Source organism: Mustela putorius, unplaced genomic scaffold (assembly GCF_011764305.1).
Source record: "Mustela putorius furo isolate JIRA1106 unplaced genomic scaffold, ASM1176430v1.1 tig00003858_pilon_pilon_pilon, whole genome shotgun sequence".
NCBI classification, from domain to species: Eukaryota; Metazoa; Chordata; class Mammalia; order Carnivora; family Mustelidae; genus Mustela; species Mustela putorius.
Genome location: NW_025422010.1, coordinates 49096449 through 49120150, shown reverse-complemented (window position 1 = coordinate 49120150; position 23702 = coordinate 49096449). Strand labels below are relative to the sequence as shown.

The window sequence follows — 23702 nt, the reverse complement described above, 5'->3', positions numbered from 1 at the left end:
TTTTGACAGAGAAGACTATAAGCTTTGTTGGAGAAATTTAAGAATATCTAAATAATATTATACTCAATATCCCATTACTCAATATTATAGAGTTTAATTCTCTCCATGCTGAGCTATAGATTCAATCAAATCTCTAAGGAAAGTCCCAGCTGTTGGCTCTCCATTCCTCCTTTTCTCCTTTCTTGCCTTTCAGTTTTGGGGATTTGACAAGCTGATTCTGTAATCTTTATGAGAATGCAAAAAATCAAAGAATGGTCAAGCTAGTCTCGCTAAAAAGAAAAAGATAGGAAGACTTGCTGTATCAACCATCAAGACCTTTAATAAGTCTATCACGGCGTGGTACTGGGATAAGGACAAATAACTAGACCAGTGGAAGAGAAGACAAAGCCCACAAACAGATCCATGCACATATAGACACTTGATTTAACAACGAGATTTAATGACACTCGATTTAATGACAAGTGCTGTTTAATGACAATGCCGCTGCAGAATATAAAGAGAGTGTGTTCTTTCCAATAATGGAGCTGGGATAACTGGATAGGCATTGGGGCAGGGCTTAATTCTTAACCCCTACCTTCCCATAGGGGTTAAGAATAAGTTCTGCACAGATCACAGACCTTCATGTTAATGGCAAAACAATAAGGCTTATAGTAGGTAATATATAAGGTCCTATTCTCATAATCATGGGACAGATTTCTTAAGACTCAAAAAGTACTAACCAAAAGGGAAAAGATTCACCAATTAGAACATATTAAAATTAAGAAATCTGCATATCAAAAGACACAAATAAGAGAATAAAAGGAAGAAAAGAGAGAAAGGTAGAGTCAAAGAGGGCCATGGATATTTGCAGCACATAAGACAGACAAAGGGCCCGAAGCCAGAATACAGAAAATCTCTTGGAAAGCAATAAAAAAATGTCAGACATCTCAATAGAAAAACAGGCAAAGACTTGAACAGGCACTCACCAGAAGAAGAAATCCAAATTTCCAGTAATTATACAAAAAGGCACAATTATTAGTCATCCAAAAATTACAAATTAAAAACAACATTACACATCCATCCAAATGGCTTAAATGTAAACTAAGTGCTGGCAAGGCTATGAGAACTCTCCGGCACTGCTGGTGGGACTGTAAATTGGTACAACGTTTTAGGAAACTATTTGACAGCATCTCATAAGGTTGAACATACACATGTCCTATGACCCAGAAATTCTTCCTCCTGTATAGACCGTCTTGTTGTAGATGCTATCATATACTGGCAATATTCAATCTGCTTTACAATGATTTACTAAGCAATCTATTTATGTTTCATCACTCCTTGTATACATGTTTTCTTTTATATTAATACATTTTAAAAAGCAATAGGTTTTCTGTACACCAGACATAACCTATTAGAAAATGCACCAGAAAGAGAAATTTACAATAATACAAGTACCTGGGAATAACTATTAGCAAAAAAATGGAAAGACCAAAGCTAAAACTTTTCTTAATGAAAATACAAACAAAAATTTGGAGAAGTGAACTCTATGCCTTATATATAATTGGAAAGGTCAAAATAATAAATAAATTGAAACTGATTCTATAATTCTTGGGAGAATGAAATGGCAGGAAAGGCTAGGAAAATGCAGAAACAAAAGATGAAGAGGTAAAACATGCTTTACCAGATCTCAAGACTTTATAAAACAAAAATAATTTATGTAGTGTGATGCTGACATGGGAATTGATAGATCAATAGTAGAGAATAGAGTTCAGAAACAGACCCAAGTATATAGAAGAATTTAATACATGTAAAGAGAATACGGTATTTCAAAGTCTAAGAAAGGGATGAATTGTTCAGAAACTAGTGATGGATTAAGTGGTTATCCGTTCAAGGAAAAAAATAGACACCAACGTCACATCATTTACAAAAAGAAATTTCTAACAAAGAAAGAGTAAAGCTATCAGCACACTTAATGGTAAGAAACTTGAAGCTTTCCCACTAATATGCGGTACGAGGGAGGAGACAAGGCGAGTGGCCCCTCTCACTGCTCCTTTTCAACACTATCCTGGAAGTCCTTGCTAATGCAGTAAAGCAAGAAAGGAAGTAAAAGGTATACAGATTGTGAAGGAGGACATAAGAGTCCGTTTATAGGTAACATGTTCATCTCTGCAGAAAATCCCAAAGAATCAAAACAAAACAAAAAACAAACCCCCAAAATGAAAACTCCTGGAACGAACAGCAATTAGAATGAGGCTGCAGGATGCAGGTTAATATACAAAAGTCAATTGCTTTCCCATACACCAATAATGAGTAAGTGGAATTTCAAATTAAGAACATAATACTATTTATATAAGCATCCAAAAGAGTTGAAGAGTTGGAAGAAGTTGAAATTTATACTTAGGTATAAATCTAATATATACTACACTTGATCTTAGCCAAAAGGCTGAGAAGTGACAGACAGACAGACACAGACACACACACACACACACACACACACACACACACAAGATCTATAAGAAAAAGCACAGATTTTGATGAACAAAATCTAAGAACTAAGTAAATGGACAGGTATTTCATGTTCATGGATAGGAGGATTCACTACTGTCAAGAGGTCAGTTCTTCCCGACTTGGAACTATAGAGTCGGCACAATCCCAATCAATCCCAGTAATTTATTTTTTTATGGATATTGACAAACTGATTCTAAAGTTTATACAGAGAGACAAAGACCCAGAATAGCCAACACCAACTTGAAGAGAACAAAGTTGGAGGGCGGACACTACATGACCTTGAGTCTTCCTATAAAGCTACAGTAGTCCAGGGACCCCGGGGTGGCTCAGTGGGTTGAGCCTCTGCCTTCAGCTCAAGTCATGATCCCAGCCAGGGTCTTGGGATGGAGCCCCGCATTGGGCTCTCTGTTCAGCAGGGAGCCTGCTTCCTCCTCTCTCTCCGCCTGCCTCTCTGCCTACTTGTGATCTCTCTCTCGGTCAAATAAATAAATAAAATCTTAAAAAAAAAAAAGAAGCTACAGTAGTCCAAACAGTGTGGTGTTGGTGAAAGAATGACAAACAGACCACTAGGACAGAATAGAGAGCCTAAAAATGAACCCCCATGATTACAGTCAACAGATACAATGGAGCAAAGATAGTCTCTTCAAGAAATGGGCTGGAACATCTGGATATCCACACATTAAAAAAAAAAAAAAAAAGAATGCAGACATAGACATAACATCCACAAGCACAAAAACTGACCGAAAATGAATCAGAGACCTACATGTAAAACACAAAGCTATAAAACTAGAAGGTAACTAAGGAGAAAACTGAGATGACCTTGAATGTGGTGGTATCTTTTTAGAGATGACACTGAAGACACAATGTATGAAAGAAATAATGGATAAGCTAGACTTCATGAAAATTAAAAATTTCTGCTCTGCAAAAGCTAACATTGAAAGAATTAGAAGACAAGCCACAAACTGGGAGAAAATATTTGCTAAAGACACATGTCATAAAGAATTGTTATCCAAAATATACGAAGTACTCTTAAAACCCCCACAAAAACAAAACCAAAAACACCCTCAACAAGAAAAGAAACATTCCAATTTAAAAAATGGGCCAATGACCTTAACAGAGACCTCACCAAAGAAGTTACACAGATGGCAAATGGCAAATAAGCATATGAAAAGATGTCCCATATGTCAGCAGGGAAATATGTAAATTAAGACAACACTCTGATTACCACCACACACCCATGAGAATAACCAAAATTCTAACGTCAGTCCAGAGCATGGACATCAAATGCTGGCAAGGATGTGGAGTATCAGCAACTCTTACACATTGCTGGAAGGAATGCAAAATAGTAGTTACTTCAGAAGACAGTTGGGCAGTTTCTCACAAAACTGAACATACTCTTACCATATGATCCAGAAATTGGGCTCCCTGGTATTTACCCCAAAGTGTTGACAACCACATCCGCACAAACTCTCGCACACAGATGTTTAGGGCAGTGTTACTTGTAAGTGCCAAAACTCAGAAACAACCAAGATGTCCCTCAGCAAGTGAGTGGGTGAATAAACTCTGGTCCATCCAGACAGTGGAACGTTTATTATTTAGCATGAAAATGAAAGGAACTATCATGCCATGAGAAGACATGGAGGACTCTTAAGTGCTTATCTCTAAGAGAAGGAAGCCCATCTGAAAAGGCTACATATTGTGGGATTCCAACTACCTGACGTTCTGGAAAAGGGAAAACTATGGAGATGATACAAAGATCACTGACTACCTGGGGAAGGGAAGGGAAGAGATGAACAGGCACAGCACAGAGGAGCTTTAGGGCAGTGAAAATACTGTGTGTGATAATAATGGATATGTGGCATTAGACATTTGTCCAAACCCACAGAATGTACAACACCAAGAGTGAACACCAAGGAAAACTATGAGCTTGAGTGATTATGATATGTCAATTCAGGTTCCTTCTACTAAACAAAACAAAACAAAAAAAGTGTACTGTTCTGGTGTAGGATGTTGATAGCAGGATAGATGGTGCACGTGGGGGGCAGGAGCTATATGGGAATTCTCTGTAGCCTCCTCTTTATTAAATGCTGTAAATCGAAAACTCTTGTAGAAAAAAGTCTTAAAAAAATAAAGAGCCAAATGTTTAAAAATTACCTAAGAAGCAAAATGTATAAAAAAGAACAACACATAAAGGTTAATTTGATCACATGAAAGTGAAAAGAAACCTGATTAAACTTCAAAACATAAAGAGTTTGGGAGAAAACGTTGGCAGTATATAAAACAAAGGAGTATCAGCACTCAGAATCAAAAGAAGTACAAAAAAAAAAAAGAAAAGAAAAACAAATCAGCAAATTAAAAAATGGGCAAAGCACGTGAACAGAACATTTTCAGAGAAGGAAATATATATAACCAGTAGGTCTGTGAAAATATTCAGGCTCACCAGAAAGAAATGATGAACATGTAAATTAGAACAACACAAAATGTCATTTTTACCCAATAAGGATGAAAAAAAAAAAAAAAAAGGAAGGATGGACAATATATGAACTGTTTTCAAGTGTGGGGGAAACAGGTGTTTTCCCGCATTGCTCGGTTTGGTCATCTCTATCAAAATTCAAACATGTGCTTCTCCACCACCCAGCACTCCAGCTCTCAGTGTGTGCCCTGGGGAGTACTCGCTCACACACCCAGGGACGTGTGCACAAGGCTGTTCACTCAACACTGCCCAGAAAATCCTGCCAACAGTACAACATGGACAGTCCAACTGTCCATCTGTACAGGAGTGGCTAAGGAAATGAAAACAGCCATGCCATGGGGTACAGTGCAGCAGATCTGGGTTGGGTGGATCTCAGTTACAAATAGAAACCAGGTGCACTGACCACTGAATGAAAGTGGCAAGCTTCAGAATGGCGTGTGCTGTGCCACGGGACTCGTGCTAAAGCTGAACACCGCACAAACCACGGAGATAAACATTTCTGTGGGTACCAGCCTCCGTAAATAAACACATTGGAAGCACCTGGATTGGCAGACACCACTGTAGCTATAAGAGTGTCCATAGTGGGCAGTGATAGATAGACCGGAAGGGCTGCTTAGTGGCAAAGTCAGTTGAGTGTCTGACTCTTGGTTTCAGCTCAGGTCATGATCTTAGGGTTATGAGACTGAGCCCCGCCTTGGGCTCCACACTCAGCCTGGGGTCTGCTTGAGGTTCTCTCCCTCTCTCTCCCTCTGCCTTGTGTTCTTGTCTCCTCCTATCCCTGCTTGTGTTCTCTCTCTCTCTAAAATAGATGAATTAATTAAAAACAAAAAAAGGAGCATGGAGTCTGCTTGAGGTTCCCTCTCTCCCTCTGCTACTCCTCCTGCTCACACATGTTCACACTCTCTAAAATAAATAAATTAATTTTAAAAAGAGACTGGAGAGCACCTGGGTGGCTCAGTGGGTTAAAGCCTCTGCTTTCGGCTCAGGTCATAATCTCAGGGTCCTGGGATCGAGCCCCGCATTGGGATCTCTGCTCAGCGGGGAACCTGCTCCCCACCTCCCGCCTAGCTCTCTGCCTACCTGTGATCTCTGTCTGTCAAATAAATAAATAAAATCTTTTTTAAAAAAAAAAAAGAGACTGGAATTACAGGAGGTGAGCAAAGGAGACTTCATCTTGATCATGAAGGTTTTGATTTTTACACAGAGAATGTTTTGATGCATTACCTAAGTAACTAAAAAATAAATTTAATAAAAGCAAAGTATTATTATGGCTGTCTTTGGGTGGTGGAACATTTTAGATTTTCTATTTTTCTGCTAATTTTTACGATTAAGAAAGCACTACAATATAAATGACCATCTATTTTTTTTAAATTGTGCTAAAATACACATAACAAAATTGACCACCTTAACCACTTTTAAGTGTACAGTTCATTAGTGTCTAACATATTCACATTATTGTGCAAGCAACTGCCAAAACTTTTTCATCTTGTAAGACGGGAAACTCTTGATCTGTTGAACAACAACCTGGCCTTCCTCCTCTCCCCAGCCCCTGGCAACCACCATGTCTCTCATTGTTTTTATGAATTTGATGACTTTAGATACCTCATATAAATGAAGTCACCAGTATCTGTCTTTTTATGACTGGCTTATTTCACTTAGTATAATGTCCTCAAGGTTCATCCAGAACCTTGTCAGATGTTCCCTCCTCCCTAAGGCTGAATATTACCCCATTTTATGTATATCCTACATCTTATTTATCTATATATTTTTTAGAAGATTTTATTTATTTATTTGAAAGAGGAGGAGGGAGAGAGAGATCATGGCAGGGGGAGGGGCAAAGGAGAAGCAGACTCCCCGCTGAGCAGACAGCCTGATGTGGGGCTCCATCCCAGGACCCTGGGATTATGACCCGATCCAAAGGCAGATGCTAAACTGACTGAGCCACCCAGGCACCCCATCTATTCATCTGCTGATGGACATTTGGTGGTACCCACCTTTGACTACTGTGAATAATGCTGTTATGAACACGGGTATACAAATCTCTCTTAGAGACCCTGCCGCAACTCCTTCAGGTCTGAAGCCAGAACTGGTATTGCTGGATCATATGGTCATTTTATTTTTAGTTTTTAAGGAACTACCATATTTTTTTATTTTCCATAGAGGCTGCATCATTCTACATTCCCACCAATGGTGCACAGGTTTCACAGGTTTCCAATTTCTCCACATCTGTTGCTTGTTATTTTCTCGGGTTTTTTTTTGTTTTTGTTTTTGTTTTTGTTTTTTGATAGCTGCCATCCTAACGGGTATGAGGTCCAATGAACTTTTACTGAAAACAATTGGCATCAGAACTCTGAGGGGGAAGCAGGCTTCCAGAGTGTAGCCGATGCCTGCCCACACATCCGTGAGAACGGAAGAGAATTTGCTTGCCTTTGAGAAAGGCGGATTTCTCTGGGTACTATCCTATCCATACGTTAGGTTCTAGAAGAGTTTCAAATGATGCTCACCTCCCACCAAAAAGCTCTGCCCCCACTCCATCCTCGGAAGCCCGTCCCTCCTCCCCTAGGGAAGACCAGTCCTCCCCACAGACTTGCCTGCCTCCCTGCATCCAAGGGCAGGCACCGGGTGCAGCTGGAACTAGACCCCATCAGAGCCGCTCAAGATGTGTCTGTGGATCAGAACTAATGGCATTAGGCGATCACTCAGGGAATAGAGCTGCAATTACCCCCTCGGATGCGTTCTCCGAGATGACCACATGCAGAACACCGAGAGGGAGAGCAGATGAATCACCAAGTGAATTAACTGGAAGCTGCTCTAATTAGCGTTATAATTTTTCATGAAAACACTAATGAATATGAAATAATGTGGCCATAAAACCACTAGGACAATTAATGCCTGGGAGTAATTTGGGGTCAGGAAAGGATTCTCGAGACTGTTTAAATAGACTTGCGTGTTGAGCATTCAGAGGCCCATGGCTTTGAAATCTTCTATGAGCAAAAAAATTGCTACTTCAGAAAAGACAACGGTGGGGTGGCTGCGAGATTCCTTGCTTTTCTTGTTAAGCCTCCTGGCTTGGGAGTAAAGACGATGGTGGGAACCAAAACAGGAGCTCGTCACAGAGTCAGGCGAGAGCACAACTGAATGCACAAAGAATGATTTGGGGACCACGAAAAGGAGGTGGGGTCTGAACATGTCGAAAGAAGAAAGATGTTAAAGAGGGAACCATTCCCAGCACTCTTAGCTTCGTACTCACCTGGGTGTCTGAGAAAATGACTTTGTGATAGGACCCCCAGCCTGTGATCATGATGAAGATATGAGACGGCTGAGTCTTGTGGGCTGGGCTGCGATTTCCATATGGAAAATCGTAATGTTCTATCAGACAGAGTTTGTGCTCAGCGCATGTCACACCAAAATGGACTTTATCCCAACATAAGGTGGTAAGGATTCAGTGAGGACCTACTACGTGCTGAGCCGACTTCTCTGTGTTGGGCATGAGCTTCACGAAGTGTCCAGAATTGTTGAGCCTTAAAAGGACACAGGGGTGAGGGAGGAGGGGCGGGGAGGAAGAATCAACAGTACTGCTCTGTGTCGCATCAGTCTGAGCGGAGCGTATCCTAATACCAGGGCACTGTCTGGCCATCCCTCTCATCACAGATTCCACCAGTGAAAATGATGCAGAGGTTATGCCGAAGAACAGATGTGTCCCTGCCAAATGGGATGGCCTCTGCGGTGTGCAGCAAGCAAGAGGTAAGTGTGATAAGTGTAGCGCTAAGCAGTTCTCCCTCAGCCTGCACACCAACCAAGTGATGCCCTATAGCAACCTTACTCCCATTACACAGAGAAAGTAACTGAGTCTCCCTAAAGTGAATCACTCACCTGAGGTCACACAGCTAACTAGTAAGTGGTGCAGCTGGGACACAAATTAGATCTGTCTGGCCCCAAAGCTCGTGCTCTCAATGACCAACCAAAGCAACACTCTTAACGTACAAAAATTACGGGAGAGTTGTTGACTCCGGCCAAATCTCCTAGAGATATACAGAGAACTTACAGAAGGTGATATTATCCAATGGTAACAATGATACAGCGGAATTAGCAAGCATTCGGGTGTTCTGAGCATCTATATGACTTAGCTCTTTGAAGGCTCACAGTAACTTAATGATTGCTGTGGGCTGAATACTTGTGGCCCCCAAACTCATATGTTGAAAGCCTAACCCCCAAAGTTGATGGCATTGGTAGGCGGGGTCTTGGGAGGTGCTTAAGTCATGAAGATGGGGCCCTTCACCAACAGGCTTAGTATCTTTATGCAAGAGGCCCCAGAGAGATCCCGTCTCTTCGTCCATATGAGGACACAATGACATGTCTGGGACCCAGAGGAGGGTCCTCACCCTACCATGCTGGCACACAGCCCCCCTCCCACCCCCAATCTTAGACTTCCAGACTCTGGAACTGTGAGTCATACATTTCTGCAGCTTCTAAACTACCTGGTTGGTGGTATTTTGTTACAGCAGCAGGAATGGACTAAGACGAGATAAGGATAAACCTGAAGACCTTGACAGGTCCTAGGAAAGTCTGAAATGTTTAAAGGCTAATTAACAGTGCAGCAAAAAGCAGTTCTTTGGAGCTATCTTTTCCCCCAAGATTTTGTTTCTTTGAGAGAGACAGAACAAGCAGTGGAGAGGGATGGCAGTGGGGGTGGTGGAGAGAGAAAGAGAAGCTGCTTGTTTTGACCTGTGAGCTTATCCACAGGAGTCCCTGGACTCCAGTAATCCATGAAAGAAGTTATGAATTTTGTTCACAATGCTCAGACTTTCCACTGAGCAGAGAGCCTGAAGTGGGGCTCAATCCCAGGCCCCTGAAATCATGACCTGAGCCGAAGGCAGATGCTTAACCGACTGAGCTACGCAGGCGCCCCTCTTTGGGACTATTTTTAAAAATATTAAAGAAGTGCCAATGGAGTGTCAGCCCTCCAATTACAGCTTTATCACTGCAGGTTCCCTTGCCATAGAATTTAATGGAGTGGCTGTCTCAGGAAGAGCTAGCATAAAAGAGGAGGAGGGTCTGCTTTTCTCGTCGGCAGCAGCAGAGTGGGTGGAACTGAGAGATAAGGCCTTTCTCCTGTTTCTTGCTTCTAATGATACAAAACATTGAGGATCACACTTCTTCCACTGGGGATGAACCCTCAGACCACTCGCTCTATTTGCTTTCAAACCTAGTCTGGAATTCTACCCTCTTGGCTGTGCAGATACGATTACGTAGGAAGCTGGTTGCCTTGGGTTGGAGTGTGAGCTTTTCCACAGGAGTCCCTGGACTCCAGTAATCCATGAAAGAAGTTATGAATTTTGTTCACAATGCTTAGGATCTGAATAAATGAGCCTGCTGAGCCACAGGCACAAACGTGCAAGGACATTTTGGAATTACAAAGTTCAGTAGCCAGGGACAGCTTGTTATAATAACAGGAGACTACGTCTGCCTAATAAGGGCATCATTTTTTCCCATCTATGGGAAGTCTACACACTGGGTATTGATTCATGGGATGCCATTTCATACGTGCGCAGAACGAATCTGGCCAAACAAAGTTAGCTGCCCAATGGAACTCAAAAATATTTCTCAATTTAATTTTAAACAGACCTTGATGTGAAGGAAATTTAATTAGGTAAGTAATATAGAACACAATGAAATGTCGGTCAAAATTGCTTCCAAAGGTTTAAAATGTTTTCCTTTTCAGACAATGTAGTTAGAACAGCTGAGATATCTATGTTGGTACAGTGTCTTGAAAAGTGGGGCTCGGAAATCAATGCAATCACCTCTCTGAATTAAGTATGCACAAATGAGAGCAACTGAGATCCATATAAATCAGCTCAAGTAGCCCTCTGTGTGCCAGACCATTAGGGGACAGGCAGAGAAGAAGGAAGATGTAAATAAACACATTATCTAGGGCATTCTCACTAATGGAAGGCATCTCTTAACACCCGCATTAAGAATCAAGACAGAACTGTCTGGTGTTTTTAACATTGCTTATGTCTTAAAAAAAAATAATGCCCCAGATGGAGAACCTAAGGTTAAAAACAAACAGATAAAGAAAAACAAACCTTAGACATTGTCGGAGTCACAAATGAGCAAATCTCTTGATCTTTTGGATATCATCTCCAAATCGCTTCCATATTTGTTGGCAAACTCTAAGCAAATTGTTTGCCGTGTTTGGATTTTGTTGGCACAGAATAATGGAGATCTAAATTGAATGCCTCAACTTCTATAGGCATCAGATATTTGGTGATTATTTTAATGGGGAAAAAAAGAGGAAAAATGGGAAATAAAGCCTTATTTAAAAATAAAGGTCAGGGGGAGGTGCCTGGGTGGCTCAGTTGTTGAGTGTCTGCTTTCGGCTTAGGTCATGACCCCAGGGTCCTGGGACTGAGCTTCTCATCAGGCTCCCTGCTCGGGGGGAAGCCTCCTTCTCCCTCTCCCACACCCCCTGCTTGTGTTCCCTCTCTTGCTGTGTATCTCTCTGTCAATAAATAAATTAAATGTTTTTGAAAACTAAAAAAATATACATATAGAGTGCATGTGGGTTACTTGGAGGGGACCTTCTGTTAGGAAACTAGAACTGCGTGACCCTGGGGATCATATGGCATTTTTTATATATAGCTACATATAACTATGTGCATATAACTACAGGTTAGGCCCTGCACTGGTGTTAAAGGGAAGATGGAGGAAAGCAAAGCTCAGGAGGCCTGTCTGCTATGATCTAGGAGAACCCGTCAGGCATGTCCACAAATAGACATGGTACAAAGATATATGGCTCCCATCAAGTTGGCCATAGGGTTGTTACTTGTATAAAATATAAAATAACAAAGTATACTGAGATATTGCCATATTTATTGCCAAATTTCTTATCCTATCTTATCCCTACCATAGGATTGGCTTCTTGCAAAATTAGAAGTGATCTAAAATATATGGTATTAAGTAGACTGCAGAATAAAAAGTTCCAGTTCACCCTTCCCTGTACTCACGCTCCTTGCCATGTAACCATGCAGCACCCTCCCTCTGTCTCTGCGCTCAACCACGTGACATGCTTTCGCCAATGGTATGTTCCAGATGATGTTATTGCTTGCGCTTTCCCCTTTACCGCTGTACGCAATGGACATGCTCATACCACTACAGTGGCTCCAGAAAAGGAGGGGAGGCATGTGGAGCAGAGCCCCCCAAAAACCCATGACCAAGCCAACTGAACCAAAGATGCATGAGCAAGCCTAGCAGGGACCAGCCTAGATCAACCGAATTCTGCAAATTTGTGAGAAGAAAAAAAATGTTTATTGTTGAATGTTGAAATTGGGGGATGGTTTGTTTCTTGGCATTGTTATGGCAAGAGGTAACTGATATGTAGCATGTAATAGAATTTCAGTAAAATTTGTACTTTACCTCCTTCCTTCCCCCTCTTCAATATTCAAAGTCACCTCTCCTTTGGATCACAGCTCTAAGTAAGTGGTTCTGTGGGGAAGTCCTGAAGACAGCCCAGCCGCCTGTTACCTGACAACTGCTTTATAGAGATCATCTCTAATACTTACATCTGTTCTCCAAGGTGGACATATTATTCCCATTTTATAAAGGGGGAAACCGAGACTCAGAGCAGTTAGGTTAGAGCTAGTAAATGGCAGAGTTATAAGCAAAGAGCATTCATTCTACTGTCCTAACCCGCTGCTGCTTCTGTAAGGTCAGCTGGGTGAAGGGGTGGTGAGAAAGGAATTTTTGGTGCCTCCAAACCCTTCCCAACAGCCCAGGAGAGAAGGATCTGGGTTGTGTAGATACAGTTCCCAGGCCCTGCTGTTGACTCCCACTCTTCTTAGCTTGGGGCTCACATGGGGATATGCCTATCCCAGGGAATTTCAGAGCTCTAAGGAAGCAGAACACTTGGCCTCTGGAGTTGTATGGCTATTAGCAGAGAAGTCCATCTACTTCTCCTGTAGATTTTCCTCCCTTTCCCCTCTAATTCAATCAATGACCTACTCCCCACTCTGCCTTTATGAACTGAATTTCCAGCATCTGCCTATGGAAGCCCAAGTCCAAAACTCTAGGTAGAAAACTGGTCTGGGAGGAGTGAGTTCAACAGTTCTGCATCTGCTGGGTCCAACGTGATCCCTCTGGGTGGATGGCAGAGGAGGAGGCTGAGGTCCCAGGCGTAAGAGAGGAAAAAAGAGTGTGTGGTGTTTCTCGTTAGCCCATGGTGTCCCAGCTAAAGAAGAGTGTGGCCCTTTCTGGGTGGTCTTTAGACAGGCCCCAGGGCTATTTCTGGCTCTGCTCAACCTGCCTATCTCTGGAAAATTGGTTGGGCTATGCAAGGCACCTGAAAGACAGTCACTTAACTGCTTACAGAGAAGACCTAATTATCATGCAGCCCAGAAGTGCATGCAATTAAAGGCATCAGAAAAAATAAAAGTCTGGGATGTGTTAATGTTAACACTAAATTGTTTATATATGCTCAGTCTTCTTAGTTACTCATGTAATACAGAGATAAAAAAAAAACCATAACTATAGAATAGATAAAACATCTCAAGGCAATAAATAAATCCCACCTAAGATGGACAGCAAATTCTCTTAGTTTCAATTTCTCACTGAAGTTGAGATAACCATAAAATCTCTTTTTGTTCAATCCTACATGGATATTACAAAGGTAAATGAGGATTTCTCCACTTAAATCTTAAAAATCCAGTTAAATGAAAGGTTAAAAAAGTAGTTAATTTTTCCCATTCCTGACTACTTAGTTCTGTACTGTACAGGCAGAACTAGTACATCCAGAAGTTTTTGAACTGCTGGGTTGCAAAGATCACAGGTAATTTTGTTTGCCAGAAAATACGAAAATGAGAAAGGAAAAGCATAAACTTGAGACTATAAATGTTGACCTCTGGCTTTTTTCCTTAAAGGTTAAATTTAAGACACTAATCTAAGAATTTGCAGTATAAGGAGTAATGGCCATTGAAATGCAAACTTAGTTTACCGGTAACTAAAATGACTTGAAAGAGGACAGCAGTCCCTCTGATTTGCTGATGTGTTTGCAGGCATCAGTGTTCTAAAATATTCAGTTTTGGGGCGCCTGAGTGGTTCAGTGGGTTAAGCCTCTGACTTTGGCTCAGGTCATGATCTCAGGATCCTGGGATCGAGTCCCACATCGGGCTCTCTGCTTGGAAGGGAGCCTGCTTCCTCCTCCTCTCTCTCTCTCTCTCTCTCTGCCTATTTGTGATCTCTCTGTCTGTCAAATAAATAAACAAAATCTTAAAAAAAAATAAAACATTCAGTTTTGTGTGGAAGTAGAAGAGCCCTTGTTATTAACTGGCTACCATGAGTACTGTTTTCTCCATATTAAGGTTATCTCTCATATCAGATTGACATAGGAATTTATTTTGTGGTATGTAAGCAAGAATTTCTGTCAATGACCAAAACATGTATAGAAAAAAAATCCTTTTTTGAAGATCAGGCTAGAAAAAATGCCAGATAAAAGTCAACATGCACCTGTTGCTTGCAAGAGTGATGGAAATTAGGGGAACCCCGTAAAGACAGGTGAGAGTCCATCGAAGCTCTCACTTGGAAAAAAAAATGCCTAATGGGGTCAGCTATGAACCAGTAGCTGTGGGATATAATATATAATATTACAATATTACCATATCTCCTCTCCAGAGTTGTAGGGAGATATAGGAGAGGTCTAGAGGTCTAGAGAGCACAGCTAAGAAGCAGCTCAGTACTTTGGAATGGAGGATTGCAGCCAGAGTTCAGGAAAGAAAGAGAAAAGAATGGGCTACAACATCCATAGAAGGAAGAACTGAGGTGGCCCGGAAGGGGTGTGGAGAGAGACAGGAAATAAGGCATTCTGGGTAAGGAGGAAAAGAGTGTGCAAAAAGACATGGTGATGGCAAAAAAGATAATATACAAGCAGAATAGCAAGGAAGACCCCCTAATTGCAGTAGGTTACCTTGGAGGACTACTGTCAACTGGTAAAATGGGTTCTGATTCTAGTGTCTAGTCATTGTCACTTTACCTCCCTCATCTCATTGATAACAACATGAAATTTTGGATAAGATTTAACCCCACTTCGAGATTCCCCTTAAAACTCATGCATATCTATAGTATCTTAGCTTAGAGGGAAAATGACATTGATGAGAACTTGATATTGTGAAATATGAAATACTGCTCTGAAATGATGCACCAACACAGATGATTCTTTTTCGAATGCCATTGACTTGGGACACTTGGGTGGCTCAGTCCGTTAAGCCTCTGCCTTCGGCTCAGGTCATGATCCCAGGGTCCTAGAATTGAGTCCTGCATCGGGCTCCTTGCTCAGCGAGGAGCCTGCTTCTCCGTCTGCCTGCTGCTCCCCCTGCTTGTGCTCTCTCTCTCTGACAAATAAATAAATAAAGTCTAAAAAAATTTTTTTAAATGCCATCTACTAACTTGAGGGAATAAACTGGGAAGAAACAGTGTCATACGAAAGAAAAGTATTTATTAATTTATTCACAGATCCTTATTGCTGCCTATTATATAATATATCCAACTATTGCTCTTGTGGAACTTAGAATCTTTGGCAGGAACACACTGACAAATTAGTAGGTGATACTTGTTTATGTTTTATGTGCAATGGGAAGGGTTGTCCAAGGGCATCCCAATTTAGGAGACTAGAGAAGGCTTTCTAGAGGCAAAGACATCTAAGGCAAAATCTGAAACTGAGCTCAAGTTAGTTGAGTAAGGAAAAAAAATGTTCTAGGCTAAAGGAATGGCCTGATGTGTTTGGCAAGCTAGCAGCAGTATAGCACGGCTAGTACAAAGTGAAGGGGTAGCAATGTGAGATGATGCTGAACGTGTCAAGAGTCAGTCCATACAGGGATTGACACACACTGCTTAGGGACCTGCACCTTCATCCAATGGTCACAGATCGCTAACAAAGAGTTTTAAATAATGGTGTAATGTGATTGTATTTGGATTCCAGAAAAATCACTCTGGCTTAAGGTTGGAAAATGGATGGAAGAAATCAAGCCTGGAGATAGGGAGACCAGTCAGGAGGCTGTTAAAGTTGGGGTGGCTCCAACTAGGGCAGCAGCACAGGGAATGAAGAGACATAGACAGATATTTAGGAGGTAAAATCCATATGGCTATTATGGTTGACTCAAGGGGAAAGAGGAAAAGGAAAAAGTCCAAATTGATTTCCCAGCTTATGGTGTGCACAAAGGGGTATTGCTGAAAGAGACAGGGAATCAAAGAAAAGACTCACATATAGTGGTAGTGGTGAGGGGGTCAGAGTGAGGCAAGAACATGAGTTCCTTTTGAGGTAAACTGAATTTGAGGGCATTCAGGCAAAGATGTTCAGATGCAGAAGGAAATAAGGACCTGGAGCTAGGAGAGACATCAGGGCTGGAGAGCGATGGAGAAGACCTCATCTTAGAGAGACATGGTAACCGAATGGATGAGATCTTCCAGGATGAGTATGTTGAGCATAAAAATGAAATAGCCTTGGTCAGAATGCTGAGCTAGATGGACAGAGCAAGAGGAGCCCAGAAAGGAGACTGACAAGGAGAGGCCAGAAGACTAACAATGAGAAGAAGAGAGTCTGGTATTATTTCAGAAGTCAAATGAAGAAAGGGTTTAAAGATGAGGGTGGTCAGCAGTGTGTCAAATGCTGAGGAAAGCCCACATTTAAAATAAGAACTGAGAAGTGTCCATTGGGTTTGGCTACAAAAAATTCAACAGTGACACCAGTAAGAGATGGTTTAGTAAACAGGGCTGGCTAGAAGTAGCCTGCAGAGGGCTGGGCCTGAAGGGGGGAAACAAAGAAAAGGCGTGGAGTTAAGGCAACTCCAGAAGTGAAGAGAGGGAAAAGATGAAGTTAGAACAGCTGTTGGGGCAGGGGTGCATTGTTTAAAAAGATAAGAGAAACTGGAGCCCAAAAATGTGGATTGGGAAAAAGGTAATAGAGAGGAGAGGTTAAAAGCACAGGGAAGGCTGGGGTCCTGAGAAGGCAGAAGAGGCAAGCACCCAGAATCAGCTTGAGAAACTGGCCTCTATCAGAAAAGCAGTCTCTTCCTTTTCAGAAGAACAAAAGAGAAAGGAAGAGAGGCTGCACACTGGGATGAATAAAGAGTCCACTCTTGTGCCTTGAACATGAACTGAAGTGAACTCTGGTATACGTTAGGAGACAACTGATTCCAAGATTTAAAAAAACAAAACAAAACAAAACAAAAACCTCTTAGATTTGGGAATCTGTCACACTCTTTCAGAAAAGCACAAAGTTCTTTACTTCACTCATTTTTTAGTATTTGGAATAAAAAAAGACTAGAAGTCCCATTCATAGCGCAGTCTTGTTGAAATATCTTTTGAAATGCACACAGAACTCACAAGAAAAGAGATGTAATTAAGTACAAACCCTTGCAGTGAACTGCCTTATTTTAATAAGATGCACTGATCCATTTAAAATGGACTAAAACAAGGCTTAGCTCACTGTCAAATCCGTGTTTTACTGGAAAAGGTTTTGACGGTGTAACCCACCAACTGCTAAGAATTGCATGTCTGCAAATTCAAAGATTATACAGCTTTCAGAAACTGCTTTACTCAGTGTTTATCAAAACCAGTTCTTAGACCTGATTTAAATATGTTCCTGCTTATTTCTAGGGCAAAATTTTAGGCATTTAGACAAAGAAAATTATTTCTTTTTAATATTGGCAGGGAATGCTCTCTCACATTTGTTTTGTTTTGGGCTATATTTTCCTACTTTTCATCCAAGAGCCACTAGGAATTTAAAGATGAATTGTCACAGGCAGGACAATCTCATCTATCATATCCTTGACTTTCTTTTAAAGTGGACACACTAGTCTGTTCCTGTGCCCTATCTCCCCGAGAACCACTTTAGCAATAAATTAGGCTTGAACTAAAATTCCTTGAAATAAAGCAAAAGTTTTACATTCTGATTAGCTTTGGGAGGGGTTCCTGGGTGGCTCAGTTGGTTGAGTATCTGGCTTTTCTTTTCCGCTCAGGTCAGGATCTCGGAGTTGTGGGATCGAGGTCTGCATCAGGCTCCATGCTCAGCATGGAGTCCACTCGAGATTCTCTCCCTCTCCCTCCTCCTCTGCCCCTCCCCTCTTCTAAAATAAATAAATAAATAAATAAAATCTCTTATTAGCTTTGGGAAGTCAAAGGCCATTTTACCAGAAACCCAAAGCGATATGAGTCGTGCAGACCAAAAGAACCCACCTGTCTCTTTTCTCTGGAATAAAAACACAAAGCAGAGCAACTAACTAAAAACGGTCAGAGTCAGGGGCTCTGTGCCTAATGTTAGCTCTCACCCTGTGTGGTCTGGAGGAAGGGACCTGACCCTTCACCCACAGGAGTGGTGCAGAGGTGCTTAAAGAGATCCCATCCAAGATGACTCTCCAGAAATCAAACCCAGCTTCAAGATTTATTGGAGGTAGTAATGTCCCTTAGTTGGCTTTCCCTGCAACATTACTGCTGATACAATGTGAGAATATTGTTTAATATAATGAAAACCATGTTTTCAAAAGTCAGCATGTGGGGTGGTTTGGGGTGGAGGAAAGCATGCATTTGTGCACACCTGTGTGCGAGGCAACCAGACTGTAAACCTTGAAAGGAAATCCAAAGCTAAAATATCATGTTAAGAATGGCCATCAGCGTCTGCACGAGGTCGTAACATGGAGTAAAACAGTTCAATCCCTCTGCCCCCCAACAGAGGTAATGCTCTTCCTCTTCGGAAGGAAAGGGTCGTTTAGCATCTTTTGTCCTCTCAGCATCGCCTCCTCTCTGTCTATTATCGTGGACCTCACACAGAGAACGGAAGCCACGGGGCGCCAGAGGAAAATCTGAGGCCCGTTTCTGTCTGGCGCGCTGAGATCTAGAGAGCTGGAGCTACTGATCAGGGTCCTGCCCAGACTTAACCCGAGTAGAGAGCCCATCTTTCTTCTCCGGGTTGAGATGGAAACTCGCTCAGAGCGTGGTGCGAGCGCGCAGGCTCTGGGGCGCTGTTCGTGGTGCTGACGCCCGCGCTAAGGCGGGGAGGCGGCAACCCACCCACAGGCGCTAGGCAGCCAGGGGCGCTGGGCCGAGATCGATGTGAGGCGAGTCTGGAAACAGCTGCTGCCCACAGACCTACAGCCCACTCCACAGTTTGGCTCCAAATCTAGCTCATTGGCTCACTTCTTTGCAATTGCAAAACGGCAGGTTCACTTTTTCTCATCCCGGGGGATTTCACAGGGCCCACCTCTGGCTCGCTGATTTGGCATATCTTTCCTGATGTCCCCCCTCGCCAGTACTGATTCTCTCCAACCCCCTCTTCTTTGTACAATACATTACTTTTGCAGAGCACCTTACAGCTGGCACAGCTCTCACTGGCATCATCAGCTGAGCCATTTCTCCTACACACATAACCATTCCTCTTCTCTCCCACAGATATTTTTTGCTTTCTCCATCCCTCCTCTCCCAAGCAGGAGGAGACTATCACCTCAACATGCAGGGTGGACAAATCATCTCACTCATCACAGTAGGCCCACCGATTTCTCTTTGATGATGAATTAGGAGAGGCAGAGGCTAGAGTCCCAACAGACAAGAAAAAGTCCCTCAAGAAAATGTGGGTAGTGGTCTGGAGACGGGGGATGGGGACACACACTAGAAGTAAAGCAAAGGAAGGGGACACATACTAGAAGCATGGTGTGGTGGCTGGGGGGGGGGGCGGTGGATGCACGGCTTGTTGCGGTTAGAAGACTCCCGGCAGGTGGCACTCTAGCTCAAGGTGCTCTCCACGGGAGCTGTGACTGTGCTGGGGCTCCACCTCAAACCTTCTTTCTGCTAAACAACTCCCCCATCGCGTCCCACCCATGTTTGCAGGTCTATCTTCCTCTTGATCCAAGCACTTACCCAGACTATATTCCTGCTAATAAGCACCGTTTGCACAATTCTACTTACTGTAATGCACAACAAACAAAACATAAATAGAAAAGAGAGGGTTAGTGGAAGGATTTTTTTTCCCCCCTAGGGTGATTGATGGTGCTCAGATCAGAACTGTTTAATCATCAATAACATGATTCAGCAATTGGGAAATGTAAACAAATTGTGCAACTGCTTGCTGCGGTCAAAGCCCTGAAGGGGCCTACAGCTCTGAGCCAAGTGTGGGGAGGGCAATGCCAGCAGAGTGCCCCTCCCTCCCACCAGGGCAAAGCTGGCTATGCCGACAGCCTGATTGGCGTGACCTTTGGCTTTTGTAGCACACACACGATTGGGCTGGGGTTAATGGCACTTTGCAGGGAGCTCCAATTGAGTAAACAAAAAATGCCTTGCCCTGTTCTAATGGAGCACATTATTAGGAGGCCTAAGCCTTCATCCAGGCCCCTGCAGCTGCTCTGCAGGTCAGTGCTACCAATAAAGCAATTAGCCAATGAGAAAACTCTTCTTCCCCGAGGGGGACTGTGAGGGTTTTGTTGCAGTTGCTATGCTTTGCTTTGGGTTTTTAAACAGGCAATCCAAGTTGATCCGAGCCTCTTACATCAGACTCCAGGATGAGGACAGTGAAATTGTGTGTTTGCTGAGTGTGATATTTTAAGGGACTGGACCCTTGCTCAACATAGCCTGGAGAGCTCACTGCTTCCTGTTCAATTAACCTGAACCATAGCTGAACTCTGCCCTTTGAACTCACTCAGCAGATAAATACATTAGCTCACCTAAGGAATCATTAATATTTTTCAATCACAGAAAACAAACATGAATGTCCGAACACAACCCAAGAGATAGTCAATTAGGAATAATGCATGTACCATGTTGGGGAAAAAAAATCACAAATGGATGTTATTTACAGAACAAAAAAGGGTCAAGGAAGAAATGAAATGGATTGTGCCAATAGTTCTAGAAACAAAGGGGACTTTCATTTTCATATCTGCAAACATGAGGGATGCTGGGGAATATTTAGCAATTCCTATTCCATCTACACTGGTCTTTAAATAATTTTTTTTTTAAAAGGGTGTCCCTTCTGTTGGCCTGGTTTCTACCTACTTCCATCAGAACACAAAACTCCAAGCCCTTTCTCTTCTGGAGTGACTTCAGTGTCCATGCTCACATACATAACCCAAAATGTTGCATTTCTGGGGAAAGTTCTATTCCATTCCTGATTTGCTACAAATGAGCCAAAACAATTTTTATGGAAGTATTAACTGCCTTTAAGTACCAGTTGGAATGAACCAAGCTAGTGGCTGATTGAAATAATTTTATAGTAGAAAATGATGTTCCTGACACATTGCGACTCTAGCATATAAACAGATTTGTGTTTGTGTGTGTGGTGTGTGTGTGTAAAAAAGGAGAGAGAGAGAGAAAGATGCTAAATGCATCTATTTTGTTCTTAACCCTGCATGTCGTCTTAGAAGAATGAGAAAAAAACATCTCCAACCGACTCATTACACATTTCAGTTTGATTCAATTTCACTTCCCACAATTCTGCCTCCTGACCCCTCCCCTCCAACCCCCCCTACTTTTCATTTTTGTTTGGTTTGGAGTGTGGGCTTAATGCCCAGCTATCCTAGATGAGAACACTTAAAGGAATATCACAAGCACGAAGGGTAAATCTATTGAACGAGGGTCTTTAACTATGTGGTTTCCTTAAAGGGAAAGGTTGGATCAATAGGATCAATATGAAAGGTTTCCCTGGCCCTGCATAAAAGGGTAAGGGCTTCTCTTTTCACTGGTTTAACTTTACTCTCTGACAAATGCAAATCAATGGATCTGTGTTTACAACAGATTCCCTAACAGACTCAACTCGGGTAAAGCCCAGAGCCTCGCCCTGGGGGTGGGGAGTCCGGGCTTGCTCCAGGAGGATGCTCCAGGGCAGAGCTTCAAGCTCAAGGCCCTGCGGGTAGAGTAAGGAGTGAGCTGCCGATAGCTACCACTCACCGTTAAAGAAGGGGCTCCTGGCCCACTGAGATCCTGATGCTGCTGCCTGTGGAATACAAAATAGGTTCCTCCAAGGATGTCTCAACCCAAGGATAGAGCCCAGATTTCTAGGATCTTGTGAGCCAGTCACTGTTCTTTCCTACCTACCTAGATTTGTGGGGTTAACTACACAGAGGGAGTGGGAATGAAATATCTAAAATCGGAGCAGCCCTTTCTTAGACGGTAACTGGCTCTCTTAGCAATGGCAAGGCAAACCACTAAACGTGTGGGTTCTTTTCCTCTTAATTTTACCTTTCCCTTTAAAAATGTGATGCTTTCCAGAGATTACATGACTTCAAGTCAATACCAGTTACAGAGAAATTATTTTTCTTCCTGCAGGAGAAAGTATATGTATATTTGATTATACGAACCAAAGTCCGATGCTGATTAAATTACACTGGAGGTGTGCTTCCAACCCAAACAAAGTCTGCATTCTACGGAAGAGTAATGGATCTTCCAATGGCGACAAAAGCACCAAGGTGGAACGCAGAGCCTCCCTTCCCTCGGGGGCAATTTCCGTGCAGAGGCTTTCCATAAAAAATGTCTACAACTTCTAGGAAACCTGCTCCCCAAGTAAGACTATCTATCTGTGTATGCATGTTGCCAGCCTGCCTTCGTGCTTTGCCCATCCTGCACCTTGTCGGGCACCAGACGGGTGGAATTACCCAGTAAGTTTTCCTTCCTTCCTGCTCCCTACACTTAGGAGCACCTATGCACATTTTCCAGAGTTGTTGGCTTGAGTGAGACTTGGGAAACAAAAAGCCTTTCCCAAAGGCAATGAAGTAGGGTAGGGGGACAGAGTGGGTGAAGAGGGGGTGTTCCCACGCCTGAAGGAGGCTCTGCACACGATAGCCTAAGTGATCCCATTAGGCTTCTTCATAAAGTTCTTTCCCCACCAAGAAAAGTACCCCCTGGAGAAAGTGACTTTCCCTAGACCAAGAAAAAAAAAGAAAATAATAAAATGTCTCTGAGATGTCAGGGGTGAGAGTAATCCAGAGAATCTGTAGATAAAGTTTAAGGCCCAGGGTGCCTTCATACTCACCCTTTCCCCCAGGGGCCTTTATCCAGGCAATTATTTCTATTTATTCCCTTCTCATTTCCCTTCCTTTGGCAAGAACCCAGAAATTAAATATCTCTTCTTCTCTTCTGAGGTTTTCATTCTCTAGGGATCCCCCGGACATGATCCCACTCTTCCTGAAGACAATTTCTGCCAACGTCAGCCACCAGCTATAGTGTGGTGGAGCTCAGTACATTCTTCCTTCGGCCTCTCTCCTCTGCTATTCCTTTAGAAATAGATACTAACGGACAGAAAATCAAGAGGTGAAAACAGAAAGAGAGGGAGGCTCTCCTTCCCTCCAGGTTCAGGTTTGGAGCTTGGGACCTGCCCAGAGCCCTGTTACCTCTAGAACTGGCTCTAGGAGGAAGTAAAAACATTTCTCCTCTTGGAACCAAAATCTGGGGAGTCAGTTTCCCCTCTGCCTTACCCTCACCATTCACCAGAATCCCTGTCCTATTTTGGGATTCTAAGATGGGTATGGAGGAGAGTCTAAGCTCGCTCACCCCTCCTAGAACCTAGGAGCTCTTCCAGTGGGGACACTGGGGAGAAGGACTGTTGTCTCCCTGACCTGAAGGACACTACCCACTCTTCTTGGTTTCTTTATCTGGTCACCTGACCCAGGTAACTGTAGTTTCCAGTAGGGCGTTGGGCATATTCTGACTAGAAATCAAGCTGTATCAGAGCTCCCTTCTTTAAGAAGTCCACTAGTGGGAAGATGAACCCCATCTT

At 42.7% G+C, this 23702-nt stretch overlaps 1 protein-coding gene and 1 pseudogene across 2 annotated transcripts in view; both read right to left on the bottom strand.

The window, feature by feature from the left end:
- The window catches only part of ONECUT2 (one cut homeobox 2), a 59224-nt gene that overhangs the window by 28279 nt on the left and 7243 nt on the right, over window positions 1-23702 (bottom strand). The gene's annotated exons all lie outside the window — the stretch shown is intronic.
- Window positions 2340-2434, bottom strand: LOC123387710 (annotated as a pseudogene).